The following is a 23499-nucleotide window of genomic DNA, read 5'->3' as shown; positions in this document are numbered from 1 at the left end:
GGCATCAGAAAATCTCATCTTAGAGTGTGTGATAAATGATTTATATAAATAATGAACAGTCTCAATAATCCACACTTACAAACGTTATATCTGCCCTTTATTAACAACCATTAATGACTACTACTATGCATGTATGCTGTAGATATAAACTGTGTTAAAGTGAATGTAAAGTTTCATGAATGAGTGCCCGGTTTTTAAAAATATTAAAAAAGGAAATTTATGCTTACCTGATAAATTGATTTATTCTATGATACGACGAGTCCACGGATTCATCCTTTACTTGTGGGATATTATCCTCCTGCTAACAAGAAGTGGCAAAGAGCACCACAGCAGAGCTGTCTATATAGCTCCTCCCTTGACTCCACCCCCCAGTCATTCGACCGAAGGTATAGGAAGAAAAAGGAGAAACTAAAAGGTGCAGAGGTGACTGAAGTTTTAAACCAAAAAATATAATCTGTCTTAAGTTGACAGGGCAGGCCGTGGACTTGTATCATAGAAGAAATCAATTTATCAGGTAAGCATAAATTTCCTTTTCTTCTATAAGATATGACGAGTCCACGGATTCATCCTTTACTTGTGGGATACAATACCAAAGCTACAGGACACGGATGAACGGGAGGGACAAGACAGATACCTAATCAGAAGGCACCACTGCTTGAAGAACTTTTCTCCAAAAAATAGCCTCAGAAGAAGCAAAAGTATCAAATTTGGAAAATTTGGAAAAGGTATGAAGGGAAGACCAAGTCGCAGCCTTACAAATCTGTTCAACAGAAGCATCGTTTTTAAAAGCCCATGTGGAAGCCACCACTCTAGTAGAATGAGCTGTAATTCTTTCAGGAGGCTGCTGTCCAGCAGACTCGTATGCCAAACGGATGATGCTTTTCAGCCAAAAAGAAAGAGGTAGCCGTAGCTTTTTGACCTCTACGCTTTCCAGAATATACAACAAACAGAGAAGATGTTTGACGGAAATCCTTGGTCGCTTGCAAGTAAAACTTCAAAGCACGAACCACGTCCAAGTTATGTAACAGACGCTCCTTCTTAGAAGAAGGGTTAGGACACAGAAGGAACAACAATTTCCTGATTAATATTCTGATTTGAAACAACCTTAGGAAGGAATCCAGGTTTAGTGTGCAAAACCACCTTAGCAGAATGGAATATAAGATAAGGCGAGTTGCATTGTAACGCAGATAGCTCAGAAACTCTTCGAGCAGAAGAGATAGCAACTAAAAACAGAACTTTCCAAGATAGAAGTCTAATATCGATGTAATGCATGGGCTCAAACGGAACCCCTTGAAGAGTCTCTGGTCTCTAAATCCAGATTTATCCGCGGAGATAAATCTGCATAATCCCCATTCCACTGTCTCAGCGTGCACAGCTGCAGTGGTCTGAGATGTAAGCGAGCAAACGGAACTATGTCCATCGCCGCTACTATTAGTCCAATTACCTCCATACACTGAGCCACTGATGGCTGAGGAATGGAATGAAGTGCTCGGCAAGTGGTTAAGATCTTTGATTTTCTGATCTCCGTCAGAAAAATCTTCATGTCTACCGAGTCTATCAGAGTTCCTAAGAATGGAACTCTTGTCAGAGGAACAAGTGAACTCTCTTATGTTCACCTTCCACCCGTGAATTCTTAGAAAAGCCAACACGATTGTCCGTGTGAGATTTCCCTAGATGGTAAGTTGACGCCTGAATCAAAATATCATCCAGATAGGGCGCCACTGCTTTGCCCCGCGGCCTTAGAACCGCAACAAGGGACCCTAGCACCTTTGTGAAAATTCTGGGAGCTGTGGCCAACCCGAAAGGAAGGGCCACAAACTGGTAATGTTTGTCCAGGAAGGCGAACCTGAGGAACTGGTGATGATCTTTGTGGATAGGAATGTGAAGATACGCATCCTTCAAATCCACGGTGGTCATATATTGACCCTCCTGGATCATTGGTAAAATTGTTTGTATGGTCTCCATCTTGAAAGATGGGACTCTGAGAAATTTGTTTAGAGTTTTGAGATCTAAAATCGGTCTGAAGGTTCCCTCTTTTTTGAGAACCACGAAACAGATTGGAGTAAAACCCCTGCCCTTGTTCTACTATCTACTAATTCTAATATCTATGGAATGCATGGGTTCAAACGGAACCCCTTGAAGAACATTAAGAACTAAATTCAAACTCCATGGCGGAGCAACAGGTTTAAACACAGGCTTAATTCTAACCAAAGCCTGACAAAACGACTGAACGTCTGGGACATCTGCTAGACGCTTGTGTAGTAAGATTGACAAAGCAGAAATCTGTCCCTTTAAGGAACTAGCTGATAACCCCTTCTCCAATCCTTCTTGGAGAAAGGACAAAATCCTAGGAATCCTGATCTTACTCCATGAGTAGCCTTTGGATTCGCACCAATAAAGATATTTACGCCATATCTTATGATAAATTTTCCTAGTGACAGGCTTCCGAGCCTGAACCAAGGTATCAATGACCGACTCAGAGAATCCCCGCTTAGATAGAATCAAGCGTTCAATCTCCAGGCAGTCAGCTGCAGAGAAATTAGATTTGGATGTTGGAACGGACCCTGAATGAGAAGGTCCTGTCTCAGTGGCAGTTTCCACGGTGGCAGAGATGACATTTCCACCAGGTCTGCATACCAAGTCCTGCGTGGCCACGCAGGCGCTATCAATATTACCGAAGCCCTCTCCTGTTTGATTCTTGCAATCAGACGAGGTAGAAGAGGAAAAGGAGGAAACACATAAGCCAGGTTGAACGACCATGGTACTGCTAGAGCGTCTATCACTACAGCTTGAGGATCCCTTAATCTGAACCCGTAACAAGGAAGTTTGGCATTCTGACGTGATGCCATCAGATCCAATTCCGGTGTGCTCCATTGATGAATCAATTTCGCAAACACCTCCGGATGGAGTTCCCACTCCCCCCGGATGAAAAGTCTGACTTAGAAAATCCGCTTCCCAGTTCTCCACTCCTGGGATATATATTGCTGATAGATGGCAAGAGTGAGTCTCTGCCCATTGAATTATTTTGGAAACCTCTATCATCACTAGAGAACTCTTTGTTCCCCCTTGATGATTGATATATGCAACAGTTGTGATATTGTCCGACTGGAATCTTATGAATTTGGCCAAAGCCAGCTGAGGCCACGCTTGAAGCGCGTTGAATATCGCTCTCAGTTCCAGAATATTTATTGGTAGTAAGGACTCCTCCTGAGTCCACACACCCTGAGCCTTCAGGGAATTCCAGACTGCACCCCAGCCCAAGAGGCTGGCGTCCGTCGTCACTATGACCCATGCTGGCCTGCGGAAGCACATTCCCTGGGACAGATGATTCTGTGACAACCACCAAAGAAGAGAGTCTCTGGTCTCTAGATCCAGATATATCCGCGGAGATAAAACCGCATAATCCCCATTCCACTGTCTCAGCATGCACAGCTGCAGTGGTCTGAGATGTAAGCGAGCAAACGGAACTATGTCCATCGCCGCTACCATTAGTCCAATTAACTCCATACACTGAGCCACTGATGGCTGAGGAATGGAATGAAGTGCTCGGCAAGTGGTTAAGATCTTTGATTTTCTGATCTCCGTCAGAAAAATCTTTATGTCTACCGAGTCTATCAGAGTTCCTAGGAATGGAACTCTTGTCAGAGGACCAAGTGAACTCTCTTATGTTCACCTTCCACCTGTGAGTTCTTAGAAAAGCCAACACGATGTCCGTGTGAGATTTGGCTAGATGGTAAGTTGACGCCTGAATCAAAATATCATCCAGATAGGGCGCCACTGCTATGCCCCGCGGCCTTAGAACCGCCAGAAGGGACCCTAGCACCTTTGTGAAAATTCTGGGAGCTGTGGCCAACCCGAAAGGAAGGGCCACAAACTGGTAATGTTTGTCCAGGAAGACGAACCTGAGGAACTGGTGATGATCTTTGTGGATAGGAATGTGAAGATACGCATCCTTCAAATTCACGGTGGTCATATATTGACCCTCCTGGATCATTGGTAAAATTTTTCGTATGGTCTCCATCTTGAAAGATGGGACTCTGAGAAATTTGTTTAGAGTTTTGAGATCTAAAAATCGGTCCGAAGGTTCCCTCTTTTTTGGGAACCACAAACAGATTGGAGTAAAACCCCTGCCCTTGTTCTACTTTTGGAACTGGGCAGATTACACCCATGGTATATAGGTCTTCTACACAGCGTAAGAAACAGAATTTATGTTTACCTGATAAATTTCTTTCTCCAACGGTGTGTCCGGTCCACGGCGTCATCCTTACTTGTGGGATATTCTCTTCCCCAACAGGAAATGGCAAAGAGCCCAGCAAAGCTGGTCACATGATCCCTCCTAGGCTCCGCCTACCCCAGTCATTCGACCGACGTTAAGGAGGAATATTTGCATAGGAGAAACCATATGGTACCGTGGTGACTGTAGTTAAAGAAAATAAATTATCAGACCTGATTAAAAAACCAGGGCGGGCCGTGGACCGGACACACCGTTGGAGAAAGAAATTTATCAGGTAAACATAAATTCTGTTTTCTCCAACATAGGTGTGTCCGGTCCACGGCGTCATCCTTACTTGTGGGAACCAATACCAAAGCTTTAGGACACGGATGAAGGGAGGGAGCAAATCAGGTCACCTAAATGGAAGGCACCACGGCTTGCAAAACCTTTCTCCCAAAAATAGCCTCAGAAGAAGCAAAAGTATCAAACTTGTAAAATTTGGTAAAAGTGTGCAGTGAAGACCAAGTCGCTGCCCTACATATCTGATCAACAGAAGCCTCGTTCTTGAAGGCCCATGTGGAAGCCACAGCCCTAGTGGAATGAGCTGTGATTCTTTCGGGAGGCTGCCGTCCGGCAGTCTCGTAAGCCAATCTGATGATGCTTTTAATCCAAAAAGAGAGAGAGGTAGAAGTTGCTTTTTGACCTCTCCTTTTACCTGAATAAATAACAAACAAGGAAGATGTTTGTCTAAAATCCTTTGTAGCATCTAAATAAAATTTTAGAGCGCGAACAACATCCAAATTGTGCAACAAACGTTCCTTCTTTGAAACTGGTTTTGGACACAGAGAAGGTACGATAATCTCCTGGTTAATGTTTTTGTTAGAAACAACTTTTGGAAGAAAACCAGGTTTAGTACGTAAAACCACCTTATCTGCATGGAACACCAGATAAGGAGGAGAACACTGCAGAGCAGATAATTCTGAGACTCTTCTAGCAGAAGAAATCGCAACTAAAAACAAAACTTTCCAAGATAATAACTTAATATCAACGGAATGTAAGGGTTCAAACGGAACCCCCTGAAGAACTGAAAGAACTAAATTGAGACTCCAAGGAGGAGTCAAAGGTTTGTAAACAGGCTTGATTCTGACCAGAGCCTGAACAAAGGCTTGAACATCTGGCACAGCAGCCAGCTTTTTGTGAAGTAATACCGACAAGGCAGAAATCTGTCCCTTCAGGGAACTAGCAGATAATCCTTTTTCCAATCCTTCTTGAAGGAAGGATAGAATCCTAGGAATCTTAACCTTGTCCCAAGGGAATCCTTTAGATTCACACCAACAGATATATTTTTTCCAAATTTTGTGGTAAATCTTTCTAGTTACAGGCTTTCTGGCCTGAACAAGAGTATCGATAACAGAATCTGAGAATCCTCGCTTCGATAAAATCAAGCGTTCAATCTCCAAGCAGTCAGCTGGAGTGAAACCAGATTCGGATGTTCGAACGGACCCTGAACAAGAAGGTCTCGTCTCAAAGGTAGCTTCCAAGGTGGAGCCGATGACATATTCACCAGATCTGCATACCAAGTCCTGCGTGGCCACGCAGGAGCTATCAAGATCACCGACGCCCTCTCCTGATTGATCCTGGCTACCAGCCTGGGGATGAGAGGAAATGGCGGGAACACATAAGCTAGTTTGAAGGTCCAAGGTGCTACTAGTGCATCCACTAGAGCCGCCTTGGGATCCCTGGATCTGGCCCCGTAGCAAGGAACTTTGAAGTTCTGACGAGAGGCCATCAGATCCATGTCTGGAATGCCCCACAGGTGAGTGACTTGGGCAAAGATTTCCGGATGGAGTTCCCACTCCCCCGGATGCAATGTCTGACGACTCAGAAAATCCGCTTCCCAATTTTCCACTCCTGGGATGTGGATAGCAGACAGGTGGCAGGAGTGAGACTCCGCCCATAGAATGATTTTGGTCACTTCTTCCATCGCTAGGGAACTCCTTGTTCCCCCCTGATGGTTGATGTACGCAACAGTTGTCATGTTGTCTGATTGAAACCGTATGAACTTGGACCTCGCTAGCCGAGGCCAGGCCTTGAGAGCATTGAATATCGCTCTCAGTTCCAGAATATTTATCGGTAGAAGAGATTCTTCCCGAGACCAAAGACCCTGAGCTTTCAGGGATCCCCAGACCGCGCCCCAGCCCATCAGACTGGCGTCGGTCGTGACAATGATCCACTCTGGTCTGCGGAACGTCATCCCTTGAGACAGATTGTCCAGGGACAGCCACCAACGGAGTGAGTCTCTGGTCCTCTGATTTACTTGTATCTTCGGAGACAAGTCTGTATAGTCCCCATTCCACTGACTGAGCATGCACAGTTGTAATGGTCTTAGATGAATGCGCGCAAAAGGAACTATGTCCATCGCCGCTACCATCAACCCGATCACTTCCATGCACTGAGCTATGGAAGGAAGAGGAACGGAATGAAGTATCCGACAAGAGTCTAGAAGTTTTGTTTTTCTGGCCTCTGTTAGAAAGATCCTCATTTCTAAAGAGTCTATAATTGTTCCCAAGAAGGGAACCCTTGTTGACGGGGATAGAGAACTCTTTTCCACGTTCACTTTCCAGCCGTGAGATCTGAGAAAGGCCAGGACAATGTCCGTGTGAGCCTTTGCTTGAGGAAGGGACGACGCTTGAATCAGAATGTCGTCCAGGTAAGGTACTACTGCAATGCCCCTTGGTCTTAGCACCGCTAGAAGGGAGCCTAGTACCTTTGTGAAAATCCTTGGAGCAGTGGCTAATCCGAAAGGAAGCGCCACGAACTGGTAATGTTTGTCCAGGAATGCAAACCTTAGGAACCGATGATGTTCCTTGTGGATAGGAATATGTAGATACGCATCCTTTAAATCCACCGTGGTCATGAATTGACCCTCCTGGATGGAAGGAAGAATAGTTCGAATGGTTTCCATCTTGAAAGATGGAACCTTGAGAAACTTGTTTAAGATCTTGAGATCTAAGATTGGTCTGAACGTTCCCTCTTTTTTGGGAACTATGAACAGATTGGAGTAGAACCCCATCCCTTGTTCTCTTAGTGGAACAGGATGAATCACTCCCATTTTTAACAGGTCTTCTACACAATGTAAGAACGCCTGTCTTTTTATGTGGTCTGAAGACAACTGAGACCTGTGGAACCTCCCCCTTGGGGGAAGTCCCTTGAATTCCAGAAGATAACCCTGGGAGACTATTTCTAGCGCCCAAGGATCCAGAACATCTCTTGCCCAAGCCTGAGCGAAGAGAGAGAGTCTGCCCCCCACCAGATCCGGTCCCGGATCGGGGGCCAATATTTCATGCTGTCTTGGTAGCAGTGGCAGGCTTCTTGGCCTGCTTTCCCTTGTTCCAGCCTTGCATTGGTCTCCAAGCTGGCTTGGCTTGAGAAGTATTACCCTCTTGCTTAGAGGACGTAGCACTTTGGGCTGGTCCGTTTTTACGAAAGGGACGAAAATTGGGTCTATTTTTCGCCTTGAAAGGCCGATCCTGAGGAAGGGCGTGGCCCTTACCCCCAGTGATATCCGAGATAATCTCTTTCAAGTCAGGGCCAAACAGCGTTTTCCCCTTGAAAGGAATGTTTAGTAGCTTGTTCTTGGAAGACGCGTCAGCCGACCAAGATTTCAACCAAAGCGCTCTGCGCGCCACAATAGCAAACCCAGAATTCTTAGCCGCTAACCTAGCCAATTGCAAAGTGGCGTCTAGGGTGAAGGAATTAGCCAATTTGAGAGCATTGATTCTGTCCATAATCTCCTCATAAGGAGGAGAATCACTATCGAGCGCCTTTATCAGTTCATCAAACCAGAAACATGCGGCTGTAGTGACAGGGACAATGCATGAAATTGGTTGTAGAAGGTAACCCTGCTGAACAAACATCTTTTTAAGCAAACCTTCTAATTTTTTATCCATAGGATCTTTGAAAGCACAACTATCCTCTATGGGTATAGTGGTGCGTTTGTTTAAAGTAGAAACCGCTCCCTCGACCTTGGGGACTGTCTGCCATAAGTCCTTTCTGGGGTCGACCATAGGAAACAATTTTTTAAATATGGGGGGAGGGACGAAAGGAATACCGGGCCTTTCCCATTCTTTATTAACAATGTCCGCCACCCGCTTGGGTATAGGAAAAGCTTCTGGGAGCTCCGGCACCTCTAGGAACTTGTCCATTTTACATAGTTTCTCTGGGATGACCAACTTTTCACAATCATCCAGAGTGGATAATACCTCCTTAAGCAGAATGCGGAGATGTTCCAACTTAAATTTAAATGCAATTACATCAGGTTCAGCCTGTTGAGAAATGTTCCCTGAATCAGTAATTTCTCCCTCAGACAAAACCTCCCTGGCCCCATCAGATTGGGTTAGGGGCCCTTCAGAGATATTAATATCAGCGTCGTCATGCTCTTCAGTAACTAAAACAGAGCAGCCACGCTTACGCTGACAAGGGTTCATTTTGGCTAAAATGTTTTTGACAGAATTATCCATTACAGCCGTTAATTGTTGCATAGTAAGCAGTATTGGCGCGCTAGATGTACTAGGGGCCTCCTGAGTGGGCAAGACTCGTGTAGACGAAGGAGGGAATGATGCAGTACCATGCTTACTCCCCTCACTTGAGGAATCATCTTGGGCATCATTGTCATTATCACATAAATCACATTTATTCAAATGAACAGGAATTCTGGCTTCCCCACATTCAGAACACAGTCTATCTGGTAGTTCAGACATGTTAAACAGGCATAAACTTGATAATAAAGTACAAAAAACGTTTTAAAATAAAACCGTTACTGTCACTTTAAATTTTAAACTGAACACACTTTATTACTGCAATTGCGAAAAAACATGAAGGAATTGTACAAAATTCGCCAAATTTTCACCACAGTGTCTTAAAGCCTTAAAAGTATTGCACACCAAATTTGGAAGCTTTAACCCTTAAAATAACGGAACCGGAGCCGTTTTAACACTTTAACCCCTTTACAGTCCCTGGTATCTGCTTTGCTGAGACCCAACCAAGCCCAAAGGGGAATACGATACCAAATGACGCCTTCAGAAAGTCTTTTCTAAGTATCAGAGCTCCTCTCACATGCGACTGCATGCCATGCCTCTCAAAAACAAGTGCGCCACACCGGCGCGAAAATGAGACTCTGCTTATGCTTTGGGAAAGCCCCAGAGAAATAAGGTGTCTAATACAGTGCCTGCCGATATTATAATATCAATAAACCCAGATAAAATGATTCCTCAAAGCTAAATATGTTTTAAAACTGAATCGATTTAGCCCAGAAAAGTCTACAATCTTAATAAGCCCTTGTGAAGCCCTTATTTACCATCGTAATAAACATGGCTTACCGGATCCCATAGGGAAAAATGACAGCTTCCAGCATTACATCGTCTTGTTAGAATGTGTCATACCTCAAGCAGCAAGAGACTGCACACTGTTCCCCCAACTGAAGTTAATTGCTCTCAACAGTCCTGTGTGGAACAGCCATGGATTTTAGTTACGGTGCTAAAATCATTTTCCTCATACAAACAGAAATCTTCATCTCTTTTCTGTTTCTGAGTAAATAGTACATACCAGCACTATTTTAAAATAACAAACTCTTGATTGAATAATAAAAACTACAGTTAAACACTAAAAAACTCTAAGCCATCTCCGTGGAGATGTTGCCTGTACAACGGCAAAGAGAATGACTGGGGTAGGCGGAGCCTAGGAGGGATCATGTGACCAGCTTTGCTGGGCTCTTTGCCATTTCCTGTTGGGGAAGAGAATATCCCACAAGTAAGGATGACGCCGTGGACCGGACACACCTATGTTGGAGAAACACCTCTCTTTTTGTCTGGTTGACAGACAAATGTTAAAGATGAAATCTCCCCCTTGGGAGAGAATCTTTGAATTCTAGACGATACCCCCCCCCGGGTCACAATTTCTAATGCCCAGGAATCCTAAACGTCTCTTGACCAAGCCTGAGCAAAGAGAGAAAGTCTGCCCCCTACTAGATCCGGTCCCGGATCGGGGGCTGCCCCTTCATGCTGTCTTGGTAGCAGCAGCGGGCTTCTTGGCCTGTTTACCTTTATTCCAGGTCTGGTTAGGTCTCCAGACTGACTTGGATTGAGCAAAGTTCTCCTCCTGCTTGGAGGCAGATGAGGAAGTAGAGGGACCGCCTTTAAAGTTTCGAAAGGAACGAAAATTATTCTGTTTGGTCCTCATTTTATTCGTCTTGTCCTGAGGAAGGGCATGACCTTTACCTCCAGTAATGTCAGAAATGATCTCCTTAAGTTCAGGACCGAATAGGGTCTTACCCTTAAATAGAATAGCAAAAAGCTTGGATTTAGAGGACACATCAGCAGACCATGACTAGAGCCATAACGCTCATTTAGCCGCTAATTTAGCCATTTGGAAAGCGGCATCTGTAATAAAAGAATTTGCTAGCTTGAGAGCCTTAATTCTATCCAAAATATCATCTAATGGAGTCTCAACCTTAAGAGACTCCTCTAGAGCCTCAAACCAAAAAGCTGCTGCAGTAGTTACAGGAACAATGCACGCTATAGGTTGCAGAAGAAAACCCTGATGAATAAACCACTTCTTTAGAAGCCCTCCATAGGATCTTTGAAAGCACAACTGTCCTCAATAGGTATAGTTGTACGCTTAGCCAGGGTAGAAATGGCTCCCTCCACCTTAGGGACCGTCTGCCACGAGTCCTGCATGGTGTCTGATATGGGAAACATTTTCTTAAAAGTAGGAGGGGGAGTGAACGGAATACCTGGTCTATCCCACTCCTTAGTAACAATGTCCGAAATCCTCTTAGGGACCGGAAAAACTAAATTTATGCTTACCTGATAAATTGATTTCTTCTATGGTAAGACAAGTCCACGGATTCATCCTTTACTTGTAGGATATTATCCTTCCCTACAGGAAGTGGCAAAGAGCACCACAGCAGAGCTGTCTATATAGCTCCTCCCTTAGCTCCACACCCCAGTCATTCGACCAAAGGTACAGGAAGAAAAAGGAGAAACAAGGTGCAGAGGTGACTGAGTTTAAATAAAAAAAATATAATCTGTCTTAAAATGACAGGACGGCCCGTAGACTCATCTTACCATAGAAGAAATCAATTTATCAGATAAGCATAAATTTAGTTTTCTTCTATAAAGGTAAGACAAGTCCACGGATTCATCCTTTACTTGTGAATACAATACCAAAGCTACAGGACACGGATGAACGGGAGGGACAAGACAGATGGTTAAACAGAAGGCACCACTACTTGAAGAACTTTTCTCCCAAAAACAGCCTATGAAGAAGCAAAGGTATCAAATTTGTAAAATTTGGAAAAGGTATGAAGCGAAGACCAAGTCGCAGCCTTACAAATCTGTTCAACAGAAGCATCATTTTTAAAAGCCCATGTGGAAGCCACCGCTCTAGTAGAGTGAGCTGTAATTCTTTCAGGAGGCTGCTGTCCAGCAGTCTCGTATGCCAAACGGATGATGCTTTTTAGCCAAAAGGCAAGAGAGGTAGCCGTAGCTTTTTGACCTCTACGTTTTCCAGAATAGACAACAAACAAAGAAGATGTTTGACGAAAATCTTTGGTCGCTTGCAAGTAAAACTTTAAAGCACGAACCACGTCCAAGTTGTGCAATAGACGCTCCTTCTTAGAGGAAGGATTAGGACACAGAGAAGGAACAACAATTTCCTGATTAATATACTTATTAGTAACAACCTTAGGAAGGAATCCAGGTTTGGTACGCAGAACCACCTTAGCAAGGAAAACAAGATAAGGCGAGTCGCATTGCAATGCAGATAGTTCAGAAACTCTTTGAGCCGAAGAGATAGCAACTAAAAACAGAACTTTCCAAGCTAGAAGCTTAATATCTATGGAATGCATAGGTTCAAACGGAACCCCTTGAAGAACTTTAAGAACCAAATTCAAACTCCATGGCGGAGCAACAGGTTTAAACACAGGCTTGATTCTAACTAAAGCCTGACAGAACGACTGAAACATCTGCCAGACGTTTGTGCAGTAGAATTGATAAAGCAGATATCTGTCCCTTTAAGGAACTCGCCGATAGCCCCTTCTCCAATCTTTCTTGGATAAAGGACAAAATCCTAGGAATCCTGATCTTACTCCATGAGTAGCCATTGGATTCGCACCAATAAAGATATTTACGCCATATCTTATGATAAATTTTCCTGGTGACAGGCTTTCGAGCCTGAATCAAGGTATCTATGACCGACTCAGAGAAGCCCCGCTTGGATAAGCTCAAGCGTTCAATCTCCAAGCAGTCAGTCGCAGAGAAACTAGATTTGGATGCTGGAACGGACCTTGAATCAGAAGGTCCTGTCTCAGTGGCAGAGTCCATGGTGGAAGAGATGACATGTCCACCAGGTCTGCATACCAAGTCCTGCTTGGCCACGCAGGTGCTATCAAAATCACTGAAACTCTCTCCTGTTTGATTCTGGCAATCAAACGAGGAAGGAGAGGAAATGGTGGAAACACATAAGCCAGGTTGAACGACCAGGGAACTGCCAGAGCATCTATCAGTACTGCCCGAGAATCCCTTGACCTGGACCCGTAACAAGGAAAACAGAATTTATGTTTACCTGATAAATTACTTTCTCCAACGGTGTGTCCGGTCCACGGCGTCATCCTTACTTGTGGGATATTCTCTTCCCCAACAGGAAATGGCAAAGAGCCCAGCAAAGCTGGTCACATGATCCCTCCTAGGCTCCGCCTTCCCCAGTCATTTGACCGACGTAAAGGAGGAATATTTGCATAGGAGAAATCATATGATACCGTGGTGACTGTAGTTAAAGAAAATAAATCATCAGACCTGATTAAAAAACCAGGGCGGGCCGTGGACCGGACACACCGTTGGAGAAAGTAATTTATCAGGTAAACACAAATTCTGTTTTCTCCAACATAGGTGTGTCCGGTCCACGGCGTCATCCTTACTTGTGGGAACCAATACCAAAGCTTTAGGACACGGATGATGGGAGGGAGCAAATCAGGTCACCTAGATGGAAGGCACCACGGCTTGCAAAACCTTTCTCCCAAAAATAGCCTCAGAAGAAGCAAAAGTATCAAATTTGTAAAATTTAGTAAAAGTGTGCAGTGAAGACCAAGTCGCTGCCTTACATATCTGATCAACAGAAGCCTCGTTCTTGAAGGCCCATGTGGAAGCCACGGCCCTAGTGGAATGAGCTGTGATTCTTTCAGGAGGCTGCCGTCCGGCAGTCTCATAAGCCAATCTGATGATGCTTTTAAGCCAAAAAGAGAGAGAGGTAGAAGTTGCTTTTTGACCTCTCCTTTTACCAGAATAAACAACAAACAAGGAAGATGTTTGTCTGAAATCCTTTGTAGCATCTAAATAGAATTTTAGAGCACGAACTACATCCAAATTGTGCAACAAACGTTCCTTCTTTGAAACTGGATTCGGACACAAAGAAGGCACGACTATCTCCTGGTTAATGTTTTTGTTAGAAACAACTTTCGGAAGAAAACCAGGTTTAGTACGCAAAACCACCTTATCTGCATGGAACACCAGATAAGGAGGAGAACACTGCAGAGCAGATAACTCTGAAACTCTTCTAGCAGAAGAAATTGCAACCAAAAACAAAACTTTCCAAGATAATAACTTGATATCAACGGAATGTAGGGGTTCAAACGGAACCCCCTGAAGAACTGAAAGAACTAAATTGAGACTCCAAGGAGGAGTCAAAGGTTTGTAAACAGGCTTGATTCTAACCAGAGCCTGAACAAAAGCTTGAACATCTGGCACAGCCGCCAGCTTTTTGTGAAGTAAAACAGATAAAGCAGAAATCTGTCCCTTCAAAGAACTTGCAGATAATCCTTTCTCCAAACCTTCTTGAAGAAAGGATAGAATCTTAGGAATTTTTATCTTGTTCCATGGGAATCCTTTAGATTCACACCAACAGATATATTTTTTCCATATTTTATGGTACATTTTTCTAGTTACAGGCTTTCTGGCCTGAACAAGAGTATCAATGACAGAATCTGAGAACCCTCGCTTTGATAAAATCAAGCGTTCAATCTCCAAGCAGTCAGTTGGAGTGAGGCCAGATTCGGATGTTCGAACGGACCTTGAACAAGAAGGTCCTGTGTCAAAGGTAGCTTCCATGGTGGAGCCGATGACATATTCACCAGGTCTGCATACCAAGTCCTGCGTGGCCACGCAGGAGCTATCAAGATCACCGATGCCCTCTCCTGATTGATCCTGGCTACCAGCCTGGGGATGAGAGGAAACGGTGGGAATACATAAGCTAGGTTGAAGGTCCAAGGTGCTACTAGTGCATCTACTAGAGTCGCCTTGGGATCCCTGGATCTGGACCCGTAGCAAGGAACCTTGAAGTTCTGACGAGAGGCCATCAGATCCATGTCTGGAATGCCCCACAATTGAGTTATTTGGGCAAAGATTTCCGGATGGAGTTCCCACTCCCCCGGATGAAATGTCTGACGACTCAGAAAATCCGGTTCCCAATTTTCCACTCCTGGGATGTGGATTGCAGACAAGTGGCAGGAGTGAGTCTCCGCCCATTGAATGATTTTGGTCACTTCTTCCATCGCCAGGGAACTCCTTGTTCCCCCCTGATGGTTGATATACGCAACAGTCGTCATGTTGTCTGATTGAAACCGTATGAATTTGGCCTTTGCTAGCTGAGGCCAAGCCTTGAGAGCATTGAATATCGCTCTCAGTTCCAGAATATTTATCGGGAGAAGAGATTCTTCCCGAGACCAAAGACCCTGAGCTTTCAGGGGTTCCCAGACCGCGCCCCAGCCCACCAGACTGGCGTCGGTCGTGACGATGACCCACTCTGGTCTGCGGAAGCTCATCCCCTGTGACAGGTTGTCCAGGGTCAGCCACCAACGGAGTGAATCTCTGGTCCTCTGATCTACTTGTATCGTCGGAGACAAGTCTGTATAATCCCCATTCCACTGACTGAGCATGCACAGTTGTAATGGTCTCAGATGAATTCGCGCAAAAGGAACTATGTCCATTGCCGCGACCATCAAACCTATTACTTCCATGCACTGCGCTATGGAAGGAAGAAGAACAGAATGAAGTACTTGACAAGAGCTTAGAAGTTTTGATTTTCTGGCCTCTGTCAGAAAAATCCTCATTTCTAAGGAGTCTATTATTGTTCCCAAGAAGGGAACTCTTGTTGACGGAGATAGAGAACTTTTTTCTACGTTCACTTTCCACCCGTGAGATCTGAGAAAGGCCAGGACAATGTCCGTATGAGCCTTTGCTTGTGGTAGGGACGACGCTTGAATCAGTATGTCGTCCAAGTAAGGTACTACTGCAATGCCCCTTGGTCGTAGCACCGCTAGAAGGGACCCTAGTACCTTTGTGAAAATTCTTGGAGCAGTGGCTAATCCGAATGGAAGTGCCACAAACTTGCTTGTCCAGAAAGGCGAACCTTAGGAACCGATGATGTTCCTTGTGGATAGGAATATGTAGATACGCATCCTTTAAATCCACCGTGGTCATGAATTGACCTTCCTGGATGGTAGGAAGAATTGTCCGAATGGTTTCCATTTTGAACGATGGAACCTTGAGAAATTTGTTTAGGATCTTGAGATCTAAGATTGGTCTGAATGTTCCCTCTTTTTTGGGAACTATGAACAGATTGGAGTAGAATCCCATCCCTTGTTCTCCTAATGGAACAGGATGAATCACTCCCATTTTTAACAGGTCTTCTACACAATGTAAGAATGCCTGTCTTTTTATGTGGTCTGAAGACAATTGAGACCTGCGGAACCTCCCCCTTGGGGGTAGCTCCTTGAATTCCAGAAGATAACCTTGGGAGACTATTTCTAGTGCCCAAGGATCCAGAACATCTCTTGCCCAAGCCTGAGCGAAGAGAGAAAGTCTGCCCCCCCACCAGATCCGGTCCCGGATCGGGGGCCAACATCTCATGCTGTCTTGGTAGCAGTGGCAGGTTTCTTGGCCTGCTTACCTTTGTTCCAGCCTTGCATTGGCCTCCAGGCTGGCTTGGTTTGAGAAGTATTACCCTCTTGCTTAGAGGATGTAGAACTTGGGGCTGGTCCGTTTCTGCGAAAGGGACGAAAATTTGGTTTATTTTTAGCCTTAAAAGACCTATCCTGAGGAAGGGCGTGGCCCTTACCCCCAGTGATATCTGAAATAATCTCTTTCAAGTCAGGGCCAAACAGCGTTTTCCCCTTGAAAGGTATGTTAAGCAATTTGTTCTTGGAAGACGCATCCGCTGACCAAGATTTTAGCCAAAGCGCTCTGCGCGCCACAATAGCAAACCCCGAATTTTTCGCCGCTAATCTAGCCAATTGCAAAGTGGCGTCTAAAGTAAAAGAGTTAGCCAATTTAAGAGCATGAATTCTGTCCAAAATCTCCTCATAAGAAGAATCTTTATTGAGCGACTTTTCTAGTTCATCGAACCAGAAACACGCTGCTGTAGTGACAGGAACAATGCATGAAATTGGTTGTAGAAGGTAACCTTGCTGAACAAACATCTTTTTAAGCAAACTCTCTAATTTTTTATCCATAGGATCTTTGAAAGCACAACTATCTTCTATAGGGATAGTAGTGCGTTTGTTTAGAGTAGAAACCGCCCCCTCGACCTTGGGGACTGTCTGCCATAAGTCCTTTCTGGGGTCGACCATAGGAAACAATTTCTTAAATATAGGGGGAGGGACAAAAGGTATGCCGGGCCTTTCCCATTCTTTGTTTACAATGTCCGCCACCCGCTTGGGTATAGGAAAAGCTTCGGGGGGCCCCGGGACCTCTAGGAACTTGTCCATCTTACATAATTTCTCTGGGATGACCAACTTGTCACAATCATCCAGAGTAGATAACACCTCCTTAAGCAGAGCGCGGAGATGTTCCAATTTAAATTTGAATGTAATCACATCAGGTTCAGCTTGTTGAGAAATTTTCCCTGAATCTGAAATTTCTCCCTCAGACAAAACCTCCCTGGCCCCCTCAGACTGGTGTAGGGGCATGTCAGAACCATTATCATCAGCGTCCTCATGCTCTTCAGAATTTTCTAAAACAGAGCAGTCGCGCTTTCGCTGATAAGTGGGCATTTTGGCTAAAATGTTTTTGATAGAATTATCCATTACAGCCGTTAATTGTTGCATAGTAAGGAGTATTGGCACACTAGATGTACTAGGGGCCTCCTGTGTGGGCAAGACTGGCGTAGACAAAGGAGGGGATGATGCAGTACCATGCTTACTCCCCTCACTTGAGGAATCATCTTGGGCATCATTTTCTCTAAAATTTTTGTCACATACATCACATCTATTTAAATGAGAAGGAACCTTGGCTTCCTCACATACAGAACATAGTCTATCTGATAGTTCAGACATGTTAAACAGGCATAAACTTGATAACAAAGTACAAAAAACGTTTTAAAATAAAACCGTTACTGTCACTTTAAATTTTAAACTGAACACACTTTATTACTGAATATGTGAAAAAGTATGAAGGAATTGTTCAAAATTCACCAAAATTTCACCACAGTGTCTTAAAGCCTTAAAAGTATTGCACACCAAATTTGAAAGCTTTAACTCTTAAAATAACGGAACCGGAGCCGTTTTTATATTTAACCCCTATACAGTCCCTGGTATCTGCTTTGCTGAGACCCAACCAAGCCCAGAGGGGAATACGATACCAAATGACGCCTTCAGTAAGCTTTTTCTATGTATCTGAGCTCCTCACACATGCATCTGCATGCCTTGCTTCCCAAAAACAACTGCGCATTAGTGGCGCGAAAATGAGGCTCTGTCTATGATTAGAGAAGGCCCCCAGAGAAAAAGGTGTCCAATACAGTGCCTGCCGGTTATTCAACATAATTCTCAAGAATAAAATAACTCCTCAAAGCTATAAACTATTAAAAATGCTTATAAATCAATCGTTTTAGCCCAGAAAAATGTCTACCAGTCTTTAAAGCCCTTGTGAAGCCCTTTATTCTTATTTAATAAAAATGGCTTACCGGATCCCATAGGGAAAATGACAGCTTCCAGCATTACCAAGTCTTGTTAGAAATGTGTCATACCTCAAGCAGCAAAAGTCTGCTCACTGTTTCCCCCAACTGAAGTTAATTCCTCTCAACAGTCCTGTGTGGAAACAGCCATCGATTTTAGTAACGGTTGCTAAAATCATTTTCCTCTTACAAACAGAAATCTTCATCTCTTTTCTGTTTCAGAGTAAATAGTACATACCAGCACTATTTTAAAATAACAAACTCTTGATTGAAGAATAAAAACTACATTTAAACACCAAAAAACTCTAAGCCATCTCCGTGGAGATGTTGCCTGTACAACGGCAAAGAGAATGACTGGGGAAGGCGGAGCCTAGGAGGGATCATGTGACCAGCTTTGCTGGGCTCTTTGCCATTTCCTGTTGGGGAAGAGAATATCCCACAAGTAAGGATGACGCCGTGGACCGGACACACCTATGTTGGAGAAAGTTGGCATTCTGATGAGACGCCATCAGATCCAATTCTGGTGTGCCCCATTGATGAATCAATTGTGCAAACACCTCCGGATGGAGTTCCCACTACCCCGGATGAAAAGTCTGACGACTTAGAAAATCCGCTTCCCAGTTCTCCACTCCTGGGATATAGATTGCTGATAGATGGCAAGAGCGAGTCTCTGCCCATCGAAATATTTTGGTAACCTCTATCATCGCTAGAGAACTCTTTGTTCCCCCCTGATGATTGATATATGCTACAGTCGTGATATTGTCCGACTGAAATCTTACGAATCTGGCCGACGCCAGCTGAGGCCACGCCTGAAGCGCGTTGAATATAGCTCTCAGTTCTAGAATATTTATCGGGAGGAGAGCCTCCTCCTGAATCCACAAACCCTGTGCTTTCAGTGAATTCCAGACTGTACCCAAGCCCAATAGGCTGGCGTCCGTCGTCACTATGACCCACGCTGGCCTGTGGAAACACATTCCCTTGGACAGATGATCCTGTGACAACCACCAAAGAAGAGAGTTTCTGGTCTCTTGGTCCAGATTTATCTGAGGAGATAAATCTGCATAATCCCCATTCCACTGTTTGAGCATGCAAAGTTGCAGTGGTCTGAGATGCAAGCGAGCAAACGGAACTATGTCCATTGCCACTACCATTAAACCGATTACCTCCATACACTGAGCCACTGACGGCCGAGGAATGGAATGAAGAGCTCGGCAGATGGATAAAATCTTTGATTTCCTGACCCCCGTCAGAAAAATTTTCATGTCCACAGAATCTATCAGAGTTCCCAGGAATGGAACTCTTGTGAGAGGGATAAGTGAACTCTTTTTTTACGTTCACCTTCCACCCGTGAGATCTTAGAAAAGCCAACACGATGTCAGTGTGAGACTTGGGTAGTTGGTAAGTTGACGCCTGGATTAAGATAGTATGCCTTAGAACCGCCAGAAGGGACCCTAACCCTAGCACCTTTGTGAAAATTCTGGGAGCCGTGGCCAACCCGAAGGGAAGAGCCACGGACTGGTAATGCTTGTCCAGAAAGGCGAACCTGAGGAACTGGTGATGATCTTTGTGGATAGGAATGTGTAGATATGCATCCTTTAAATCCACGGTGGTCATATATTGACCCTCCTGGATCATCTGCAAAATAGTCAGAATGGTCTCCATCTTGAAGGATGGGACTCTGAGGAATTTGTTTAGGATCTTGAGATCCAAAATTGGTCTGAAAGTTGCCTCTTTTTTGTGAACCACAAACAGATTTGAGTAGAACCCCTGCCCCTGTTCTGTTTCCGGAACTGGGCAGATCACTCCCATGGAATATAGGTCTTCTACACAGTGTAAAAACGCCTCTCTTTTTGTCTGGTTTACAGACAATTGAGAAAGATGGAATCTCCCCCTTGGGGGAGAATCTTTGAAATCTAGAAGATACCCCTGGGTTACTATTTCTAAAGCCGAGGAATCCTGAACGTCTCTTGCCCAAGCCTGAGCGAAGAGAGAAAGTCTGCCCCCTACTAGATCCGGTCCCGGATTGGGGGCTACCCCTTCATGCTGTCTTGGAGGCAGCAGCGGACTTCTTGGCATGTTTACCCTTGTTCCAAGTCTGGTTAGGTCTCCAGACTGACTTGGATTGAGCAAGATTCCCCTCTTACTTTGCGCAGGGGAAGAGGAAGAGGGACCACCTTTGAAGTTTCAAAAGGAACGAAAATTATTTTGTTTGGTCCTTATCTTATTCGTTTTATCCTGAGGAAGGGCATGGCCTTTCCCTCCAGTGATGTCTGAAATGATCTCTTTCAGTTCAGGCCCGAATAGGGTCTTACCCTTGAAAGGGATGGCTAAAAGCTTAGCTTTTGATGACACATCAGCAGACCAGGACTTAAGCCATAACGCCCTATGCGCTAAAATGGCAAAACCTGAATTCTTCGCCGCTAATTTAGCCAATCTAAAAGCGGCATCTGTAATGAAAGAATTAGCTAGCTTGAGAGCCCTAATTCTATTTAGAATATCCTCTAATGAAGTCTCAACCTGAAGAGCCTCTTCCAGAGCCTCGAACCAAAAGGATGCTGCAGTAGTTACAGGAACGATGCACGCTATAGGTTGGAGAAGAAAACCTTGATGAACAAATATTTTCTTCAGGAGACCTTCTAATTTTTTATCCATAGTATCTTTGAAAGCACAACTGTCCTCAATAGGTATAGTTGTACGCTTAGCCAGGGTAGAAATAGCTCCCTCCACCTTAGGGACCGTCTGCCACGAGTCCCGCACGGCGTCTGATATGGGAAACATTTTCTTAAAAGTAGGAGGGGGAGCGAACGGAATACCTGGTCTATCCCACTCCTTAGTAACAATTTCCGAAATCCTCTTAGGGACCGGAAAAACATCAGTGTAGGCAGGAACCTCTAGGAATCTGTCCATTTTACACAATTTCTCTGGAACTACAATAGGGTCACAATCATCTAGAGTCGCTAAAACCTCCCTGAGTAATAAGCGGAGGTGTTCTAGTTTAAATTTAAAAGCCGTCATATCTGAATCTATCTGAGGGAACATATTTCCTAAGTCAGAAATCTCTCCCTCAGCCAGCAAATCCCTCACTTCAGAACATTGTGAGGGTACATCGGATATAGCTAATAAAGCGTCAGAGGTCTCAGCGTTTGTTCTCACACCAGACCTGCTGCGCTTCCCCTGCAACCCAGGCAGCTTAGATAAAACCTCTGTGAGGGTAGTATTCATAACTGCGGCCATATCTTGCAGGGTGAAAGAATTAGACGCACTAGAAGTACTTGGCGTCGCTTGTGCTGGCGTTAACGGTTGTGACACTTGGGGAGAATTAGATGGCATAACCTGATTCTCTTCTGACTGAGAATCATCCTGCGACATACTTTTAGTAGCTAAAATATGTTCTTTACAATTTATTGACCTTTCAGTGCATGAGGGACACATTCTAAGTGGAGGTTCCACAATGGCTTCTAAACATATTGAACATTGACTTTCCTCAATGTCAGACATGTTGAACAGGCTAGTAATGACTACAAGCAAGCATGAAAACACTTTATTTAGTGAAAAAATAACAATCTTAAAAAACGGTACTGCGCCTTTAAGAGAAAAAAAGCACACACGTTCTGCAAAACAGCCTAAACATGCACCAAATTTTTAAAAATGTTGTATGTAGACACACTATAGGTAGTTAAGATTGCACCACAATTTTTTTTAACAATCAACCCCTTAATCTCCAAACCGGATCGAAAATAGGCTCAGATCCGGAGAAAAACACTCTCAGCACCTTGCCACAGCCCTGCTGTGGCCCTACCTGCCCTCAGGGATCGAAAGTGTGGGGTAAAAGCTTCGATTTGGCCCAAAACATACACCAGGGCCCTCAGGAGTTAGAGCTTGCTGCTTACTGACAAAACTAACTGCGCATCTGAGGCGCGAAAATAGGCCCCGCCCATCTCACTCAATGTTTCCTCAGCCTTAAAGAACCGCACCAGAGCGGTTATAACTAGCCATGTGGGTTCTAAGACCCGAAAATTAAGCCATGTGTGCCCTAATAAAGTTGCCCAAAACATTTATTGCCCACAAAAACGTTAAAGCACTCCCAAATCAAAAAACGTTTGCTCACAAACATTTGTCATTCAGTGTCAACCATATTAGTAATTGGCCCCATATGCAAGCTAAGTAATGCCCTTCTTTTAGCTCTAGGATTACTGCTTACCCTTACCCTCCTGGGTATAATGTCAGCCTTTCTGAAATACACAGTCTCTCCAGAAAAATATGACTGAACATACCTCATTGCTGCATAGCATGAAACCGTTCCTCACACTGAAGTTTCCTGTACTCCTCAGCCTCTGTGGGAACAGCAATGGATCTTAGTTACAAATGCTAAGATCATCATCCTCCAGGCAGCAGTCTTCATCCATCTGCTGCCTGAGAGTAAATAGTACACACTGGTACCATTTAAAATAAAAAACTCTTGCTTGAAGGAATTAAAAACTAATATTTTATCACCTCTTTCACTTTAGAGTAGGCAAAGAGAATGACTGGGGGGTGGAGCTAAGGGAGGAGCTATATACACAGCTCTGCTGTGGTGCTCTTTGCCACTTCCTGTTAGCAGGAGGATAATATCCCACAAGTAAAGGATGAATCCGTGGACTCGTCTTACCTTTATAGAAGAAAACATCAGTGTAGGCAGGAACCTCTAGAAATCTGTCCATTTTACACAATTTCTCTGGAACTACAATAGGGTCACAATCATCCAGAGTCACTAAAACCTCTCTGAGCAACAAGCGGAGGTGTTCTAGTTTAAATTTAAAAGCCGTCATATCTGAGTCTGTCTGAGGGAACATCTTTCCTGAAACAGAAATCTCTCCCTCAGACAGCAAATCCCTCACCCCCAACTCAGAACATTGTGAGGGTACATTGGATATGGCTAATAAAGCGTCAGAGGGCTCAGCATTTGTTCTCACACCAGACCTACTGCGCTTCCCCTGCAACCCAGGCAGCTTAGATAAAACCTCTGTGAGGGTAGTATTCATAACTGCGGCAATATCTTGCAGGGTGAAAGAATTAGACGCACTAGAAGTACTTGGCGTCGCTTGTGCGGGCGTTAATGGTTGTGACACTTGGGGAGAATTAGATGGCATAACCTGATTCCCTTCTGACTGAGAATCATCCTGCGACATACTTTTAGTAGCTAAAATATGTTCTTTGCAATTTATTGACCTTTCAGTGTATGAGGGACACATTCTAAGTGGGGGTACCACAATGGCTTCTAAATATATTGAACATTGACTTTCCTC

At 44.3% G+C, this 23499-nt stretch overlaps 1 protein-coding gene across 1 annotated transcript in view; it reads right to left on the bottom strand.

Annotated features, from left to right (window-relative positions):
- Window positions 1-23499, bottom strand: part of GTPBP10 (GTP binding protein 10) — a 194703-nt gene that overhangs the window by 59964 nt on the left and 111240 nt on the right. The gene's annotated exons all lie outside the window — the stretch shown is intronic.

Source organism: Bombina bombina, chromosome 5 (genome assembly GCF_027579735.1).
Source record: "Bombina bombina isolate aBomBom1 chromosome 5, aBomBom1.pri, whole genome shotgun sequence".
Lineage (NCBI taxonomy): Eukaryota > Metazoa > Chordata > Amphibia > Anura > Bombinatoridae > Bombina > Bombina bombina.
Note: the sequence above shows the minus strand (reverse complement) of the source record. Positions and strands in the feature narration are given on the sequence as shown.